This window comes from Macaca fascicularis, chromosome 3 (assembly GCF_037993035.2).
Source record: "Macaca fascicularis isolate 582-1 chromosome 3, T2T-MFA8v1.1".
NCBI classification, from domain to species: Eukaryota; Metazoa; Chordata; class Mammalia; order Primates; family Cercopithecidae; genus Macaca; species Macaca fascicularis.
In genome coordinates, this window is record NC_088377.1 from 9,762,661 (window position 1) to 9,777,511 (window position 14,851).

Here is a 14,851-nt window from a genome sequence, read left to right on the forward strand (position 1 = left end):
ATTCAACACTAAGTGGCCCAAAGAAAGGCCTCAGGCCAGTCACTCCCTTCCACTTCTTGGTCTGACCTCTCCATGGTCTCTAACTAAGCAAAATTTACGTTTGGCTACCTTGGGCTGCAACTGCCCCATTCTTGCCCGGGCTTGCTGGAGTTGGGGTTGTCCACGGTCAGAGGTTCAGAGTTGTCAAATTCTCCAATTAGAGCAAGAGATGAGGAAAGGAAGGGGAGACGAAGGAAAGAGGCTGTGAACAATGAATCTAAAACAGTATTTTCTTTTGGGAAATGCCCGTTTTGGCAGGAATACATTTTGGCTCAGCTGTGCTGTGAGTTCGGAGGAAAAGTAGGGAGGTGTGGAAAGCCCAGGGCTTCATGCAGAGTAGACATCAGGAACCCACCTGCTCTGGAGTCTTGGTGGGCAAGGGGAAGGAACCTTCCAGTCCATTTCTATCCTCACCATAATTCCTGGGTACAAATCCGAATTACCTTTTCAAAAAACTGGGGGCTGAGGTTGCCTCCACATGCTAACGCTGATTCAGGGCGGTAGCAGATGCCAGTGTTCTCAGTTCCTTCCTGCTTCCGCTTCCTGTTCAGGGACAGGGCGGCATTTTTCCAGCCTCTTGGGCTGTAGGCGTGATCCCGTGCCCGAGCACTGTAGCGCGTGACCGGGAGGGCGGGGCGCGCCTGCGCAGCATACCCGGGAGGACGGACCGCGCCTGCGCAGCACACACGGCGCCCTCGCCCTCGCCCTGGCGGGAGGAGGCGGATCCCCAGCGCGGTGAGTTACACGACGGACGTGGATCGTCTGTAGGCTGCTGGACTGCCGGGGTCTGGGCTCCCCAGCCCGGGGACCCCACCCTGGAGCTGGTGACGGGGAGGGGAATTCCCGCTCGGGCGCCCGGGACTCGCGCGGAGCCTGCGTGTGCGAGAGTTCACAGGGCAAATGCTGCCCATCCTCGGCGTCCGGGCGTGGCTTCAAAAGCCTGGGGCCGGGTGGTGCTGACCCCGCACAACCTGGCGCCCCTGTAGCTGCTGGAGCGGTTGACTCAGAATGGAAGGAAACGGTGGGGTGTGCGTTACTCGGTGGTGATAGAAAAGAGGCGGCAGCTTAGCGCCAAGAATAAATGACCGCGGGAATCCCTGCCCTTAGGCGCACGTCTTGGCATGAGAGCTGTAACAGGGCGGCAGGCTGGGCGCCAGGGGGCCTGGACTGCTGTCCAGTGGCGGTCCCCGAATATCCTGGGCTCTTCCGGGAAGTGCTGCTCCAGTGAGACCGGAGCCTCCCCCTACGGAGGAAGTGATGTGATGCGCGTTGCTCTGCTCAAAGGAGCGCCATTCCCCTGGTTTCGCCTTGCTGAAGTTTCAGTAGATACCAGCTATTGATTTTGGTCTGAGAGTCGCAGCCATGTGAACATTAGTGTTACTCTGGGTCAGGCCGTCTTCTAAGTGCTGTATGTTACCTTGTTATAGCGACCTTGTGAGGATGGAAGTGTTAGTAGGATTAGAAGTCTGGGGAAAAAAATCCATCTTTCCAGGCGCTTGTCCATCCCTCTGCGCACCTCTCCACCGTTCCATCCCAGGCGAGCAGTCTGTAACGTGGTGCAGTTTTACCTGCTGTGCAGCCCATTCTTCATCTTGCTTCATTTGGGTTTTACTTTGCTGTGTCATTGACAAGCTTTTCTATGCATTTGCTCCCATGTATGCATCACAGGTTGGCTGTGTCACCTCATGTTGAGACGTCCCAAGGGCTCTGTTACCTTTTTCATGGTTTGAATTGTTACGTCACCCTGGCGTTCTTGAACAAAGAATTGGACAAAACACACAAAGCAAGGAAAGAAGGAAGCAACAAAAGCAGAGACTTATTAAAAATGAAAGTACACCCCACAGGGTGGGAGCAGCCCATGAGGCTCAAGGGCCCGGTTACAGAGTTTTCTGGGATTTAAATACGCTGTAGAGGTTTCCCATTGGTTACTTGGTGCACACCCTATGTAAGTGAAGTAGTGGACCATACTCAGTCTGATTGGTTGCAGGAGAGGACCAACCAGAGGCTGAAGTTATAAAGCTATACCCTATGCATCTGATTAGTTGCAGAACGCAACCAATCAGAGATTGAAGTTACAAAGTTATACTCCTATGTAAATAAAGTCTTGACCTGTGAACAGCTTCATTGGCTGTGGGAGGGGACCAATCAGAGGTACTGAGAGTTTCTTATCTGCCACGTGGAAAAAGGGGGGTTGCAAAGGTAGTAGCTTCTGGTCCTTTTGTTACTTGGATGTGGAAAGTTGGGGTTTTCCTTTTGATTTAGTTCTAGGAAGTCGGCGTGAATCGGCCTTGGGTTTACTGCCTCAGAATGGTCTCAGTTTTGATCAGCTGAGTCAAACGAAAATTAGGTCCTGAGACTAACGCAGTCATCTGCAGCTGGATCCAGTTTAGGAAGCAGGTTGAGTGATTAAAGGACCAGAAAGTCTGATCTAATTATATTCTAGGACTGATTTCTTCTATGTAGAGTAAAAATACCGGGGTATGTTCCAGACCTGTTCAAAGCACTGAAATGTCCTTTAGTGAGTGACCTCACAGTACCTTCTGAGGGGTGTTTATTATTCCTATCTCACAGCTGAGCGGGCTGAGGCACAGAGAAACTGACCTGCCTAAGCCACGTAGCTCTGTTGATTCTTGGCCTGATATTCCCCCAACTTACTACAACCAACAAGAATTACAGTAGATCGCCATTGCTCTGCCATGGGTAAGACCTCATTGATGGGGACACGATCAGTTCTTCGTGAACCATTACTATTGAAGCCACCATTCATTGTTTCCAGCAGGTTTTCAAAAAGGTATAATAAGGTTTTATGCAAAGAAATCGGTTTTCATTGTGAGATCTACCCAAGCTACCTCATTTTGGGACTCCAAAGAGGAGTAGATATTAAAAACTTTCAAAGCAGAACAGTTGCCCGGAAAAAATGCTCTATGAAGGTAAGGTCTTCTTTCGAATATAAACAATTCTGCAACCTAAAGGCTGTCAAAACTAGCCACTTTGGTAGGGAGGAAAAAAAATCATACATGTGAGTCGAAGAGGTGGAGGGAGAATAAGCCTCCAGGGTCAGTATCTTCTCCACTATGGCCACTGAAAGTTATTCATATTTGAGACCATCTTAAGTGGCTACAGTGGTCAGAGAATGTGACATTACTAAGAAACAGAAGGGCACCTAATTTGTAGAATCAAAGCGGATCCAGCTATCCTCACACAAAATGCAGTCAAATTATTAGAGTATATCACTCAAAAGATGTGGAAAGGCAGACTGAGGAATTAAAACTCAGCAAGGATCCCCTGTGCTTTACTGTGAATGTCACTGGTAAGATGGGAATTCCTTGGATAGACCCCCATCCAGGTTGCCAGAATTGACTTTGTGGGGCTTTTCACGTCCAACCCCAGCCAGTCTCCTTATAGTCTTGTGTATAACATACAAAAGACATATGCTGTGGAGGTTTTAAGTACTTAGAAAAGTACGAAGACAGAATTTGTACCTATGTCTGTTAGATCTTGTCTGATTCTGGGGAGTGCCAGCTTGATCGGGACCAAGGGTCAGGATAATACCAAAAGATTATGGTTTACTGTTATCTGCATCAACGGTCATTTCCCCAAAAGATGTTTTTGGTTCCCTTTACAAATGTCCAGCTGTGGTAGGAGGCAGAGCATGAAGACTTAAGGAGAAAGCAACTCAAAAGAAAAGCATTACTGAGAGGTAGGGTTTGGTCAGCAAAGGCCCCATAAAGTAGGGTGTGGTCACTTCCTTTCTCAAGGGTCACTGTCTCCCACCTGGGTCAAGGACTAGACCTTCAAGAACTAGACCACAACCTCTGGGTCTTAAGTGAAAGGAAGGGGACCAGCTTTTCTGTCTACAGATGTATAGCCTCTGATGGGGCCACCTGGGGAGGCTGGGCCAAGAGCCCAGATGTACTGCCTCATGGTACACCAAAAAAGGATGCACCCAGGCTTAGCTGCAGAAAGGTGAGAGAAAGGAGCAAAAAACTAAAATCTTAAATATTCATGTTTGTTTTAAAACAATTTTCGACACCAAAATGTATTAAGAGAACACAAGTCAAAGTCAAATTCAAAATCCCCTACATGGCTGGGCACAGTGGCTCACACCTGTAATCTCAGCACTTTGGGAGGCTGAGACAGGTGGATCAATTGAGTCCAAGAGTTTGAGACCAGCCTGGCCAACATGGCAAAAACCCCTCTCTACTTAAAAAAACACAAAAATTAGCCGGGCATGGTAGCACACACTTGTAATTCCTGGTACTTGGGAGGCTGAGGTATGAGAATTGTTTGAACCCAGGAGGCAGAGTTGCAGTGAGCCGAGATCGTGCCACAGCACTCCAGCGCGGATGACAGAGTGAGACTCTGGCTCAAAACAAAAAAAACAAAATCCCATACATAAAAAAGATAAACTTAAGAAGTAAGTGTACTTCTACCACTGTTTTCCTTTATATCTGGTAGCAAATACATCTTTTTTAATCCATGGAAACTGCAAAAATCAATTACATGCATAGCAACAAAGAAAATCACAATTGGCCGGGCGTGGTGGCTCACGCTTGTAATCCCAGCACTTTGGGAGGCCAAGGTGGGTGGATCACGAGGTCAGGAGATGGAGACCATCCTGGCTAATATGGTGAAACCCCGTCTCTACTAAAAGTACAAAAAATTAGCCAGGTGTGGTGGCGGGCGCCTGTAGTCCCAGCTACTCAGGAGGCTGAGGCAGGAGAATGGTGTGAACCCGGGAGGCAGAGCTTGCAATGAGCCGAGATCGTGCCACTGCACTCCAGCCTGGGTGACAGAGTGAGACTCCGAGACTGTCTCAAAAACAAACAAATCGCAATACAATTTTAAGTAGCAGTTGCCCAAGCCACATAATCTACTATGCTACAGTACAATAAGATTAGAAATTAATACCAAAAGAAAAATGAAACTTAATATAGCCACTTGTAAGTTTTATAACATACTTCAAGGAGCAAACCAGAACTTTAGTGGAAATGAATATGCTTATAACAAAAGCTTTGCACTTTGGCCAGCGTTGCAACCAGAGGACAATTCCTAGTCTTAAATCTGTTTGTGTTGCACCAGAGAAAATGAAAACTAATGAGTTAGACATTCAGATTAGAAGTCTAGAAGAACTAATTCAAGAGGAACGGATAATGATAAAAGCAAGAATTAACTGAAAGCAAAACACTGGAAAATTCATTGTCTGTGAGTTGGTACTTTGAAAAGACTACTTCAGTTGGCAGATCTTTAATAGAGCAAAATAGAAAGAGAGAAAAACAAATCTATAACCCCAGGAACAACTTCAGATAAAAAAACAGAGCCTGAAGAAAATTAGAGAACTATAGCATGGACCTTCCCTGTTAACAAGTTTGCTAACCTCATTAAAATGCGCAGTGACTCTGGAAAAGGTAAACCACCTGGATAAAATGTTAGCCTGTGGAAGAAACTGAAAAAATTGTTGAAGAAATAGCACTAAAAAGGTGCCAGACCCAGATGGTTTTACTGGAGGTTTCTATCAAACCTTTAAGGATCAGATAGTTCCTCTGCTCTTAAACTGTTGCAGGCTACAGAGAAAGATGAGAAGCCTTCCAGTGTATTTTATGAAGCTGGCATATCCCTTATGTCAAAACCTGACCTATCAGTTGGGTTTATGTTTAGCTGTGAGTTGAGATTCACACTAAGGGTGGCTTAAAGAAGACTCACATAAAAGTCCACAAGTAGGCAGTCCAGAGCTGGCATGGCAGCTTAGAGCCGTGGTCCTCAGTGACACAGACTACTTCAGCTCACTGTGCCACCTTTTCTAGGGTGTGGCCCTCTTCTTCATGGTCTAGGATAGTAGCACCTAACTCCAGCCATCTCATCTACATTCTGGGCAGCAGGATGGAGAAAGGGATGAAGCTGGGGGAAAGTGGGGTGCAAAGACCAGGTGCTGGCTCTCTATGAAGGAAGGTTTCCAGATGCTGCCACGTGAAGCTTCAGCCTGTATCTTATAATCAAGAGCTTACCGCCATGGCCACACATAGCTGCAAAGAAACAGTATGTATCCTGTGTAGTCACTTGCCTAAAAAAAAAAAAAAAAAATTAGGTTTTAGAAAAGCAAAAATTGAAAACCAGCAGCATTGCCATATTGATGAAGCAGAGCAAACTACAAACCTATACCACTTAAAATATGTATGCAATAATCCTAAAGAAAATATTAGCAAGTTGATTTTTCAGTGTATTAAAAGATCATGACCAAAAAGGGAGGTGTATTTCAGGTATGCAAGGACAGCTCACCACTAGGAAATCTGTTACTACAGCTTATCACTTTACTGGGTTGAAAGAGAGGACACGCATGATACTCCTAATGGATACCATGAAGTATATATTCTTTTAAGTTATATTTTGGAAATTTCAGATGTATACAAAAAGAGAACCATATAGATTATGTTGTACTCAAAAGGCACCTATTCTGTTGAGATGTATCTTTGAGATACAATTCATAAATCATAAAATTCACCCATTTAAAGTGTACCGTTTACTGGTTTTTAGTATATTCAGAGTTGTACAACCATCACTACAATCTAAGTTTAAGACTCCTTTTTACCCCCAAAGGAAACACTGAACCCATTAGCAGCCAGTCCTAATCCCCTTCTCCCTTCAGCCCTAAGCAGCCAGTAATTTACTTTCTGTCTCCATAGGTTTGCCAAGTCTGGACATTACCTATGAAAGGAATCACACTATGTGGTCTTTTGTTACTGGCTTTGACATAGCATAGAGTATTTAAGGGCAATCCATATTGTAGCATATATTAGTACTTCATTACCTTTTATTGCCAAATAACACTCCATTGTATAGATACACCATATTGTGTATAATCATTCATCAGTTGACAGACATTTGAAATTCTTCCACCTTTTGACTATTAAGAAAAATGCTGTTATGAACACACAAATATAAGTTTTTGTATCAACATATGGTTTTATTTCTCATATATATTTATATCTAGGAGTATAATTTCAGTGTCATATGGTAGCTCTGTGTTTAACTTTTTTCTTTTTTAAAGAGACAGGGTCTTGCTCTGTTACCCAAGCTAATTTTTAAAATTTTTTCGTAGAGATAGGGTCTCACTGTATTACCCAGGCTGGTCTCAAACTCCTGGCCTCAAGTGATCTTCAAGCTTGGCCTCTATAAGCTCTGGGATTACAGGTATGAGTCACTGTGACCAGCTCCATCTTTTTTAGTAAATCTTACTTCATCAGCCAAAATTTCCACAACAAGTTTGAATAATAGGAAACATGATCCTGCAATAATAAAGTATTAGAGATAACTTATTAGTTTTTAGAGCAAATGGGTTGAGGAGTTAGAGATTGGAGTTTGGGGAGGCTGAGATGGCTGGAGTTTGAGAATCAGAATACTGGAGAGGAGAAATTGAAATAGAAAAAGAGCTCCTGAAATCTGAAAGCGGTTTATATTAAGGTTCTCTAGAGGGACAGAACTAATAGGCTTAGGAGCAAGGAGAGCCAGTCCAAGTTCCAAAACTGAAGAACTTGGAGTCTAATGTTTTAGGACAGTAAGCATCCAGCATGGGAGAAGGATGTAGGCTGGGAGGCTGAGCCAGTCTCTCTTTTCACATTTTTCTGCCTGCTTGTATTCTAGCCATGCTGGCAGCTGGTTAGATTGTGCCCACCCAGATTAATGATGGAACTGCCTTTCCCAGTCCACTGACTCAAATGTTAATATCCTTTGGCAACACCCTCACACATACACCCAGGATCGATACTTTGTATCCTTCAATCCAATCAAGTTGACACTCAGTATTAACCATCCAGGGTCCCCTAGAATCTTCTAAAAACTTAGTTGTACATGTGCATGGCAAAACTCAAAAGGGTAGGGAGAAGTACCAGTTGTCTGAAAGCCGAATCATTCCCAGAGATAACAGTGCCAGGATATATTTGAATTCCAATCAGCCAGAGTGAAAAGACTTCACTGAACACCTGAGGCATTCAGTAAGGATTCCAGACGGGTCACACCTAAGTAGTAGGGCTAAAGTAATCCTCGAATAAAGGCCATTGTAAATCCATCCCAACACATTTTAAAAACAAGCCTTGAAAGGATCAAATTGATCGGCAAGTTTAAATGCCACACAAAACAAATTCAACACTCTATAAAGGAAGCCACAAAATGCAGACACTCAAGAGCATACCACACAATATCTAGCATCCAATCGAAAGTACTAGACACTTCAAAAAGCAGGTGCATGTGATCCATAAACAAGAGAAAAATTGGTAAAAAAAAATCCAGAAGTGGCAGAGATGGTCCAATTGGCAAACAAGGAATTTTAAAAACAGCTGTTGAAGATGTGCTCAAGTATTTGTGGCACAATGTGGATGTGATGAGAAAACAAATTGAAGATATAAAAAACCAGATTCCTAGACATGAAAGTTCTGAAATGAAAAATTGTTTGGATTGATTTAATATAATAACTCATGGGCTCTAAAGGATGAAAAATCAGTGAATTTGAAAAGAAAGCAATTGACATGACCCAGACTGAAGCACAGTGGGGGAAAAGACTAAAAATAAGTGAATGGAGGAACAAACAAATGAAGGTTCAGTGACCCATGGGGCAATAGCAAGTGGTCTAACGTACAGATAACCGAAGTCCTAGAAAAATGTTGGATGGGGGCAGAAAAATTATTGAAGAAGCAATGACTGAAATTTTTCTAAACTTGATGAAAATGAAAACAGTCATCATTTTTCATCAATATCAATACAATGTTGTGGTAGATAGATGTTCAGTAGGATAAAGTAGATTTGAATGTGCTAATATGGAGAGATCATATATATTAATAGTATAAAGTGAGGAAAGCAAGGCCTAAAAATAACACATGTAGAGGGATACAGAGAAACAGATTTTACGTCTTTATTTCTAGTGCTTTTACTTTCTGTGCTATTTGAATTTTTACCTTATTCATGTATTTTTTAAATTTAAAAAATAATTTTTAAAAATGCAATGTATTTTCATGTTGGGGACTGTAAACTGGTATATATATGGACATATGTATGCACATATATGCATTTCACATGATATAGATTAAGGGATCCAGAGAAATTTTTTTTTTTCTTGAGACTGAATTTTGCTCTTGTCACCCAGGCTGTAGTGCAATGGTGTGATCTTGGCTCACTGCAACCTCCTTCTCCCAGATTCAAGTGATTCTTCTGCCTTAACCTCCCAAGTAGCTGGGATTACAGGGGCCCGCCAGCACGCCCAGCTAATTTTTGTATTTTTAGTAGAAATGGGGTTTCATCATATTGGCCAGGCTGGTCTTGAACTCCTGACCTCAGGTTATCCACCTGCCTTGGCCTCCCAAAGTGCTGAGATTACAGGCATGAGCCACCGTGCTCGGCCGAGACATATCTTTTTTTTTTTTGAGACGGAGTCTCGCTGTGTCGCCCAGGTTGGAGTGCAGTGGCGCCATCTCCACTCACTGTAAGCTCCGCCTCCCGGGTTCACGCCATTCTCCTGCCTCAGCCTCCCATCTTTTTAAAGGTAAAGTATTGTCACATTGCTCATGGCATGTATGATTATCAGCTTACACAGTTCATCCTAGAGAACCTGTTTGAAACAAAAGAAAAAGTGAAAACTCAGAGTACTTAGGAAACCAAGAGCAAGAAAATGAATGAGACCTGTGGAGAAGAGATTGTTTAACTCAGAGTCCCTGGGGTATGGCCTTCACATGCTTAGGCCTCTCTGTCACCTATATCTGTGACCACTGGTCCCTGCCCACACTGGTCAGGGAAGTCCGTGTCCAGATGAAGCCACTCAGGCTATAGCAGAGGGAGGAATGATGAAGGCCATTGTCTTAGTCCATTTGTGCTGCCACACAGAATATCTGAGGCGGGGTCATTTGTAAAGAATAGAAATGTACTGTCTTACAGTTCTGGAGGCTGGGAAGTCCAAGATCACAGCACTGGCAGGTTGGTTGTCTGGTGAGGGCTGCTCTCTGCTTCCAAGATGGCCTCATAGTTGCAGCCTCACTGGTCCCTAAAACTAATAAGTGGCTTTAGCAAAGTTATAGGATATAAAATAAATATACAAAAACCAATTGCTTTTCTATATCCCAGCAATGAACAATCAGAAATTAAAATTAAAATAAATATCGTTAACAGCATCAAAAATAGAAAATACTTAGGGATGAATTTCACAAAAGATGTGCAAGACTGAAAGATGTGTACACTGGAAACTACAAAATATTCCTGAAAGAAATTAAAGAATACCTGAATAAATGGAGAGAGATTCCATATTCATAGGGTGGAAGATTGAATTGTAAAGGTGTCAAGTTTCCCTATACTGATCTATAGATGCTTAGATCAAAATCCAAGCAGACTTTTTGGTAAAAACTAATGTTAATTGTAAATTTATATGGAAATAAATGAATAGTCAACAGCAAAACTGGAAAAGAACAAAATTGGAAGACTTACACTACATGATTTCAAGGCTCCAAGTTGAAATAACTGGTTAACTATACGCAAAAAGAAAGTGAACCTCAATCCTCATGATACAGCACATACAAAAATCAACTAGAAAATGATTAAAATAAATATCGTTAACAGCATCATGTTAGCATCATGTTACCTAAATGTAACAACTAAAACTAAAAAACTTTGAGGAGAATAATCTTATTGCCTTTGGGTGGTTTGGCAGGTTTCTTTCCTTCTTATTTCTTTCTCTCCTCCTCCTTCCCACCCTCTCCCTTCCTCCTCCTCCTCCTTCTCCTCCTCCCCACCCTCTCCCTTCCTCCTCCTCCTCCCCTCCTTCTCCTCCTCCTCCTCCCCACCCTCTCCCTTCCTCCTCCCCACCCTCTCCCTTCCTCCTCCTCCTCCCCACCCTCTCCCTTCCTCCTCCTCCCCTCCTTCTCCTCCTCCTCCCCACCCTCTCCCTTCCTCCTCCCCACCCTCTCCCTTCCTCCTCCTCCTCCCCTCCTCCTCCTCCTCTCCTCCTCGTCCTCCTTCCCTCCTTCTGCTCCTCCTCCTCTCCTCCTCCTCCCCACCCTCTCCCTTCCTCCTCCTCCTCCCCACCCTCTCCCTTCCTCCTCCTCCTCTCTTCCTCCTCCCCTCCTTCTCCTCCTTCCCTCCTCCTCCTCCCCTCCTCCTCCTCCTCCCCTCCTTCTCTTCCTCCTTCCCTCCTTCTCCTCCTCCTTCCCTCCTTCTCCTCCTCTTCCCCTCCTCCTCCTCCTCCCCTCCTTCTCCTCCTCCTTCCCTCCTTCTCCTCCTCCTTCCCTCCTTCTCCTCCTCTCCTCCTCCTCCTCCCCTCCTTCTCCTCCTCCTTCCCTCCTCCTCCTCCTCCTTCCCTCCTTCTCCTCCTCCTTCCCTCCTTCTCCTCCTCCTCCTCCCCTCCTTCTCCTCCTCCTTCCCTCCTCCTCCTCCCCTCCTTCTCCTCCTCCTCCTCCCCTCCTTCTCCTCCTCTCCTCCTCCTCCTCCCCTCCTCCTCCTCCTCCCCCCTTCCTTCTCCTCCTCCTCCTCCTCCTTCCCTCCTTATCCTCCTCCTCCCCTCCTTCTCCTCCTCCTCCTCCCCTCCTCCTCCTCCCCTCCTTCTCCTCCTCCTCCCCACCCTCTCCCTTCCTCTTCCTCCTCCTCCTTCTTCTCTTCTTCTTCTTCCTTCTTTCTTTTTTCCTCCTCCTCCTCCTCCCCTCCTCCTCCCCTCCTCCTCCCCTCCTCCTCCCCTCCTCCTCCCCTCCTCCTCCCCTCCTCCTCCTCTCCTCCTCCTCCCCTCCTTCTCCTCCTACTTCTCCTTCTCCTCCTTCTTCTGAAAAAAAGAGATGGGAGCGTCTTGCTGTGTTGTCTAGGCTGGTCTCAAACTCCTATACTCAAGTAATCCACCCACCTTGGCCTCCCAAAGTACTGTATTACAAGCATAAGCCACCATGCCCAGCCTTGCTGATTTTTTTAAAATAAAAAAGAACAAAGTATAAAAATAAGAAAATACATTGGACTTCATCAAAATTGAAGACTTTTCCTCAAAATTTCAAAAGACTGTTAAAACATACTGTTAAGAAAATGAAAATGCAAGCCACAGACTTGAAGAAAAATTACAAAACACATCCAACGAATGATTTGTACTAGAATATATAAAGTACTAAAAAGAAGCAACTGTCCATAAGACACATTCACTCATGTGCCCTGTCAGTTTACCATTGCCATGGCAACACCTGGACATTACTTCCCCTTCCCTGTGGCAAGAACTCAATGACCCAGAAGTTACCACCCTTTTCCTAGAAATTTCTGCATAATCTGCCCTTTAATTAGCATATAATTAAAAGTGGCTATAAATAGGACTGCAGCACTGCCTCTGAGTTGTTACTCTGGACGCACTGCCTATGGGGTAGCCCTGCTCTGCAGGGAGTAGCACCTCTGCTGCTGCTATGCATGGCCGCTTCAATAAAAGTTGCTGACTAATACCATCAGCTTGCCCCTGAATCCTTTCCAGGGTGAAGCCAAGAACCTTCCCAGGCTAAGCCCCAATTTTGTGTCTCACCTGCCCTGCATCAGCCTCATGAGCTAACATGAAGGGGACACCCACTGCAGCCGTGGTATGAGGGCGAGCAGTAGTAAATGGGGGTTCCAAGGCTTTTGCTGCCTGTATGCCTGAGAAGGTTTCGTTTTGGCATGGGAACCTGAGCTGAACCTTGGGGGACAAGTGGGTTTTGTATTAAGGAGAAGAAGCAGAATGGCTAGAGGAGAGAATTGGCTTAGCAAGTGCAAATCCTGACATTTTCCAATTACCTGACCTTGGGGAAATCACTTAACCTTTCAGGTTTATTTCCTTGTCTGTAAAATGCAGGCAAGAGTAATCTCTGCTTCGTAGGGTACTTGGGGAAATTAAATGCTGCAATGTTTGTGGACAGGTAACATAGTACCTGAAATGGCCATTAGTAAATAGCATGTTGGGAGATGGTGAAGAGCAGGGCTGGAGTGAGGGGCTTAAGGAAGGTCACATGGAGGTGGGAATTCAGATTCAGAGGCCACCACAGCCAGCTTTTGGGGTGTGGCTCTTATTCTGGAGCCTGAGTTGAGTTTTTTTGTGTTTACTGAGCAACTAGTATGTGCAAGGCACATTCATTTAATCCCAGTGCTCCAAGAGACTAACTTTTGAGGTCCCTGCTGCAGGGAGCAAGGCTGTGGCAGGGGGAGATGGGAGCTTGGGAAGGGGTTGCGGGGCTGGCTCAGGCTCCAGTGAAACCAGGTGTGAGGAGGTCAAGTGAGAATGAGGCTGATGGCCTGGGGCGGGTAGCAGTGAGGGCAGGTGCTTGGGCCAGGACTGGGGATCCATGGGTGCTCCCATGGCCCTGCAGGGTAGACCCACTGGCAGGCCTGACTAGGTCAATATGAAGCCACGGGAGAAAGGGGGTGGGGGTGTTGGAGGAAGCAGGGGCTCTGTCAGGCCCTGATGGATAGAGTAACACAAGTGACATCGCAGCAGAAATGCCCCCTACCTGGCCCCAGACCAAGTCCCCAGAGTCTAAGGCCACATGCGGAACTAGCATTTCATGAGGCTGATCAACAAGCTGCACTGCCTGCCGGATGAATCCCTGAGCTGCCAGGCTCGGGCCACTACCCCCCTCCCATCCCCATCCGCCCCCTGGGAATCTCCACCTCTGTACAATCCCCCAATCAAAGAGCAGCTCTGGCCTCCTCGGGCTCTGGAAACACCCTGCCAGGCATTGCTCCTCTGGCTTCTCTGCCTGACTGCCCACGCCCCCTGCCCTTACCTCCTCCCCCGTCCCTCAGGCTGTACTCAGATGACGCTGTCCCTGGCTTCTGTCTAAACCTGGGTCAAGTTTAGTCAAACAGACTCCCTCATCCCCTTCCCAGCTCCATTTTCCCCGGGATCACCCGTGACCTTCCATGTATTGTGCGACTGTAGATGACATCCGTCTCCCCTCCTGCGGTGCTGAGGCCTTCCATTGTCTCTTCTGTCCCCCTAGAACAGTGCAGTGCATGGGAGACCGGATGAATGAATGGATGAGCTAGTGAACAGGTGAATGTGTGGAGTTCAGTGGCCCATCCAGATGACCAGGGCTGCATGGCTCACCCCAGAGATAAAGCCAGATGTACTGAAGCCCCCGGGTAGAAGCGAAGGTAGAGAGGAGCCAGCTGAGGACACCAGACCCCTCCCCTAGGAGAGGTCCCCAGTCGGGGAGGGCGGAGGGGGGAGCTGGACAGCCTTCTGAAGGAAGGGGTAAGGCACTGTGCCTCAGCTTTCAAAGGTCTGGCAGTTTTGAGGTGGTGGCAGTTTGGAAACTGGAAGCAAAAGCGATGTGGACTCCAATGAGGCCCCAATCAAAGCCGGAGTCCTGCTGGCGCTGGGGCGGCAGCCGGCGGCAGGAGGCACAGTGTGATCTGTTCAATGGCTTCCTCTTTTCAGAGGCCGCTGGCTCACCCCGCGGGAATGAGGTGGCACTTCAGGACATGAAGCTTGGAGCTGGTGGCAGATTTCTTGGAACTGGCGGTGGGGAGATCTAAATTAAGAGCTTTCTATCACACCAAATAAACAGAAACTGAAATAGAAGACTGAAGGAATTAGGCAGAATGCCTTTATACATAACTTCTGAAAAATGGAGGGTGGGGGAAAACCCAGAATGGTATTTATGCACTGGAGTCCCAAGGTATTTGTTGAAAACAGTGACAGGTCTGTTTGACACAAAGGCACATGTTACAGAGAGCAAGCTTGTCTCTTTGAAGTGCCTGCCACGGGAGCCCTGTAACACATACCAGCTGCTCGTTGCGGAGGCTCTCCTGGCAAGGCCAAGGGACCGGCCCCAGTCCTTCCTCT

The 14,851-nt window shown here is 46.1% G+C and overlaps 1 non-coding gene across 1 annotated transcript; it reads right to left on the reverse strand.

Annotated features, from left to right (window-relative positions):
* Window positions 1–314: 314 nt before the first annotated feature.
* Window positions 315–1,237, reverse strand: LOC101925080 (Down syndrome critical region protein 9). Its single transcript, XR_006696973.3, has one exon. It is a non-coding gene; the product is annotated as a Down syndrome critical region protein 9 (transcript).
* Between the last annotated feature and the right edge of the window lie 13,614 nt (window positions 1,238–14,851).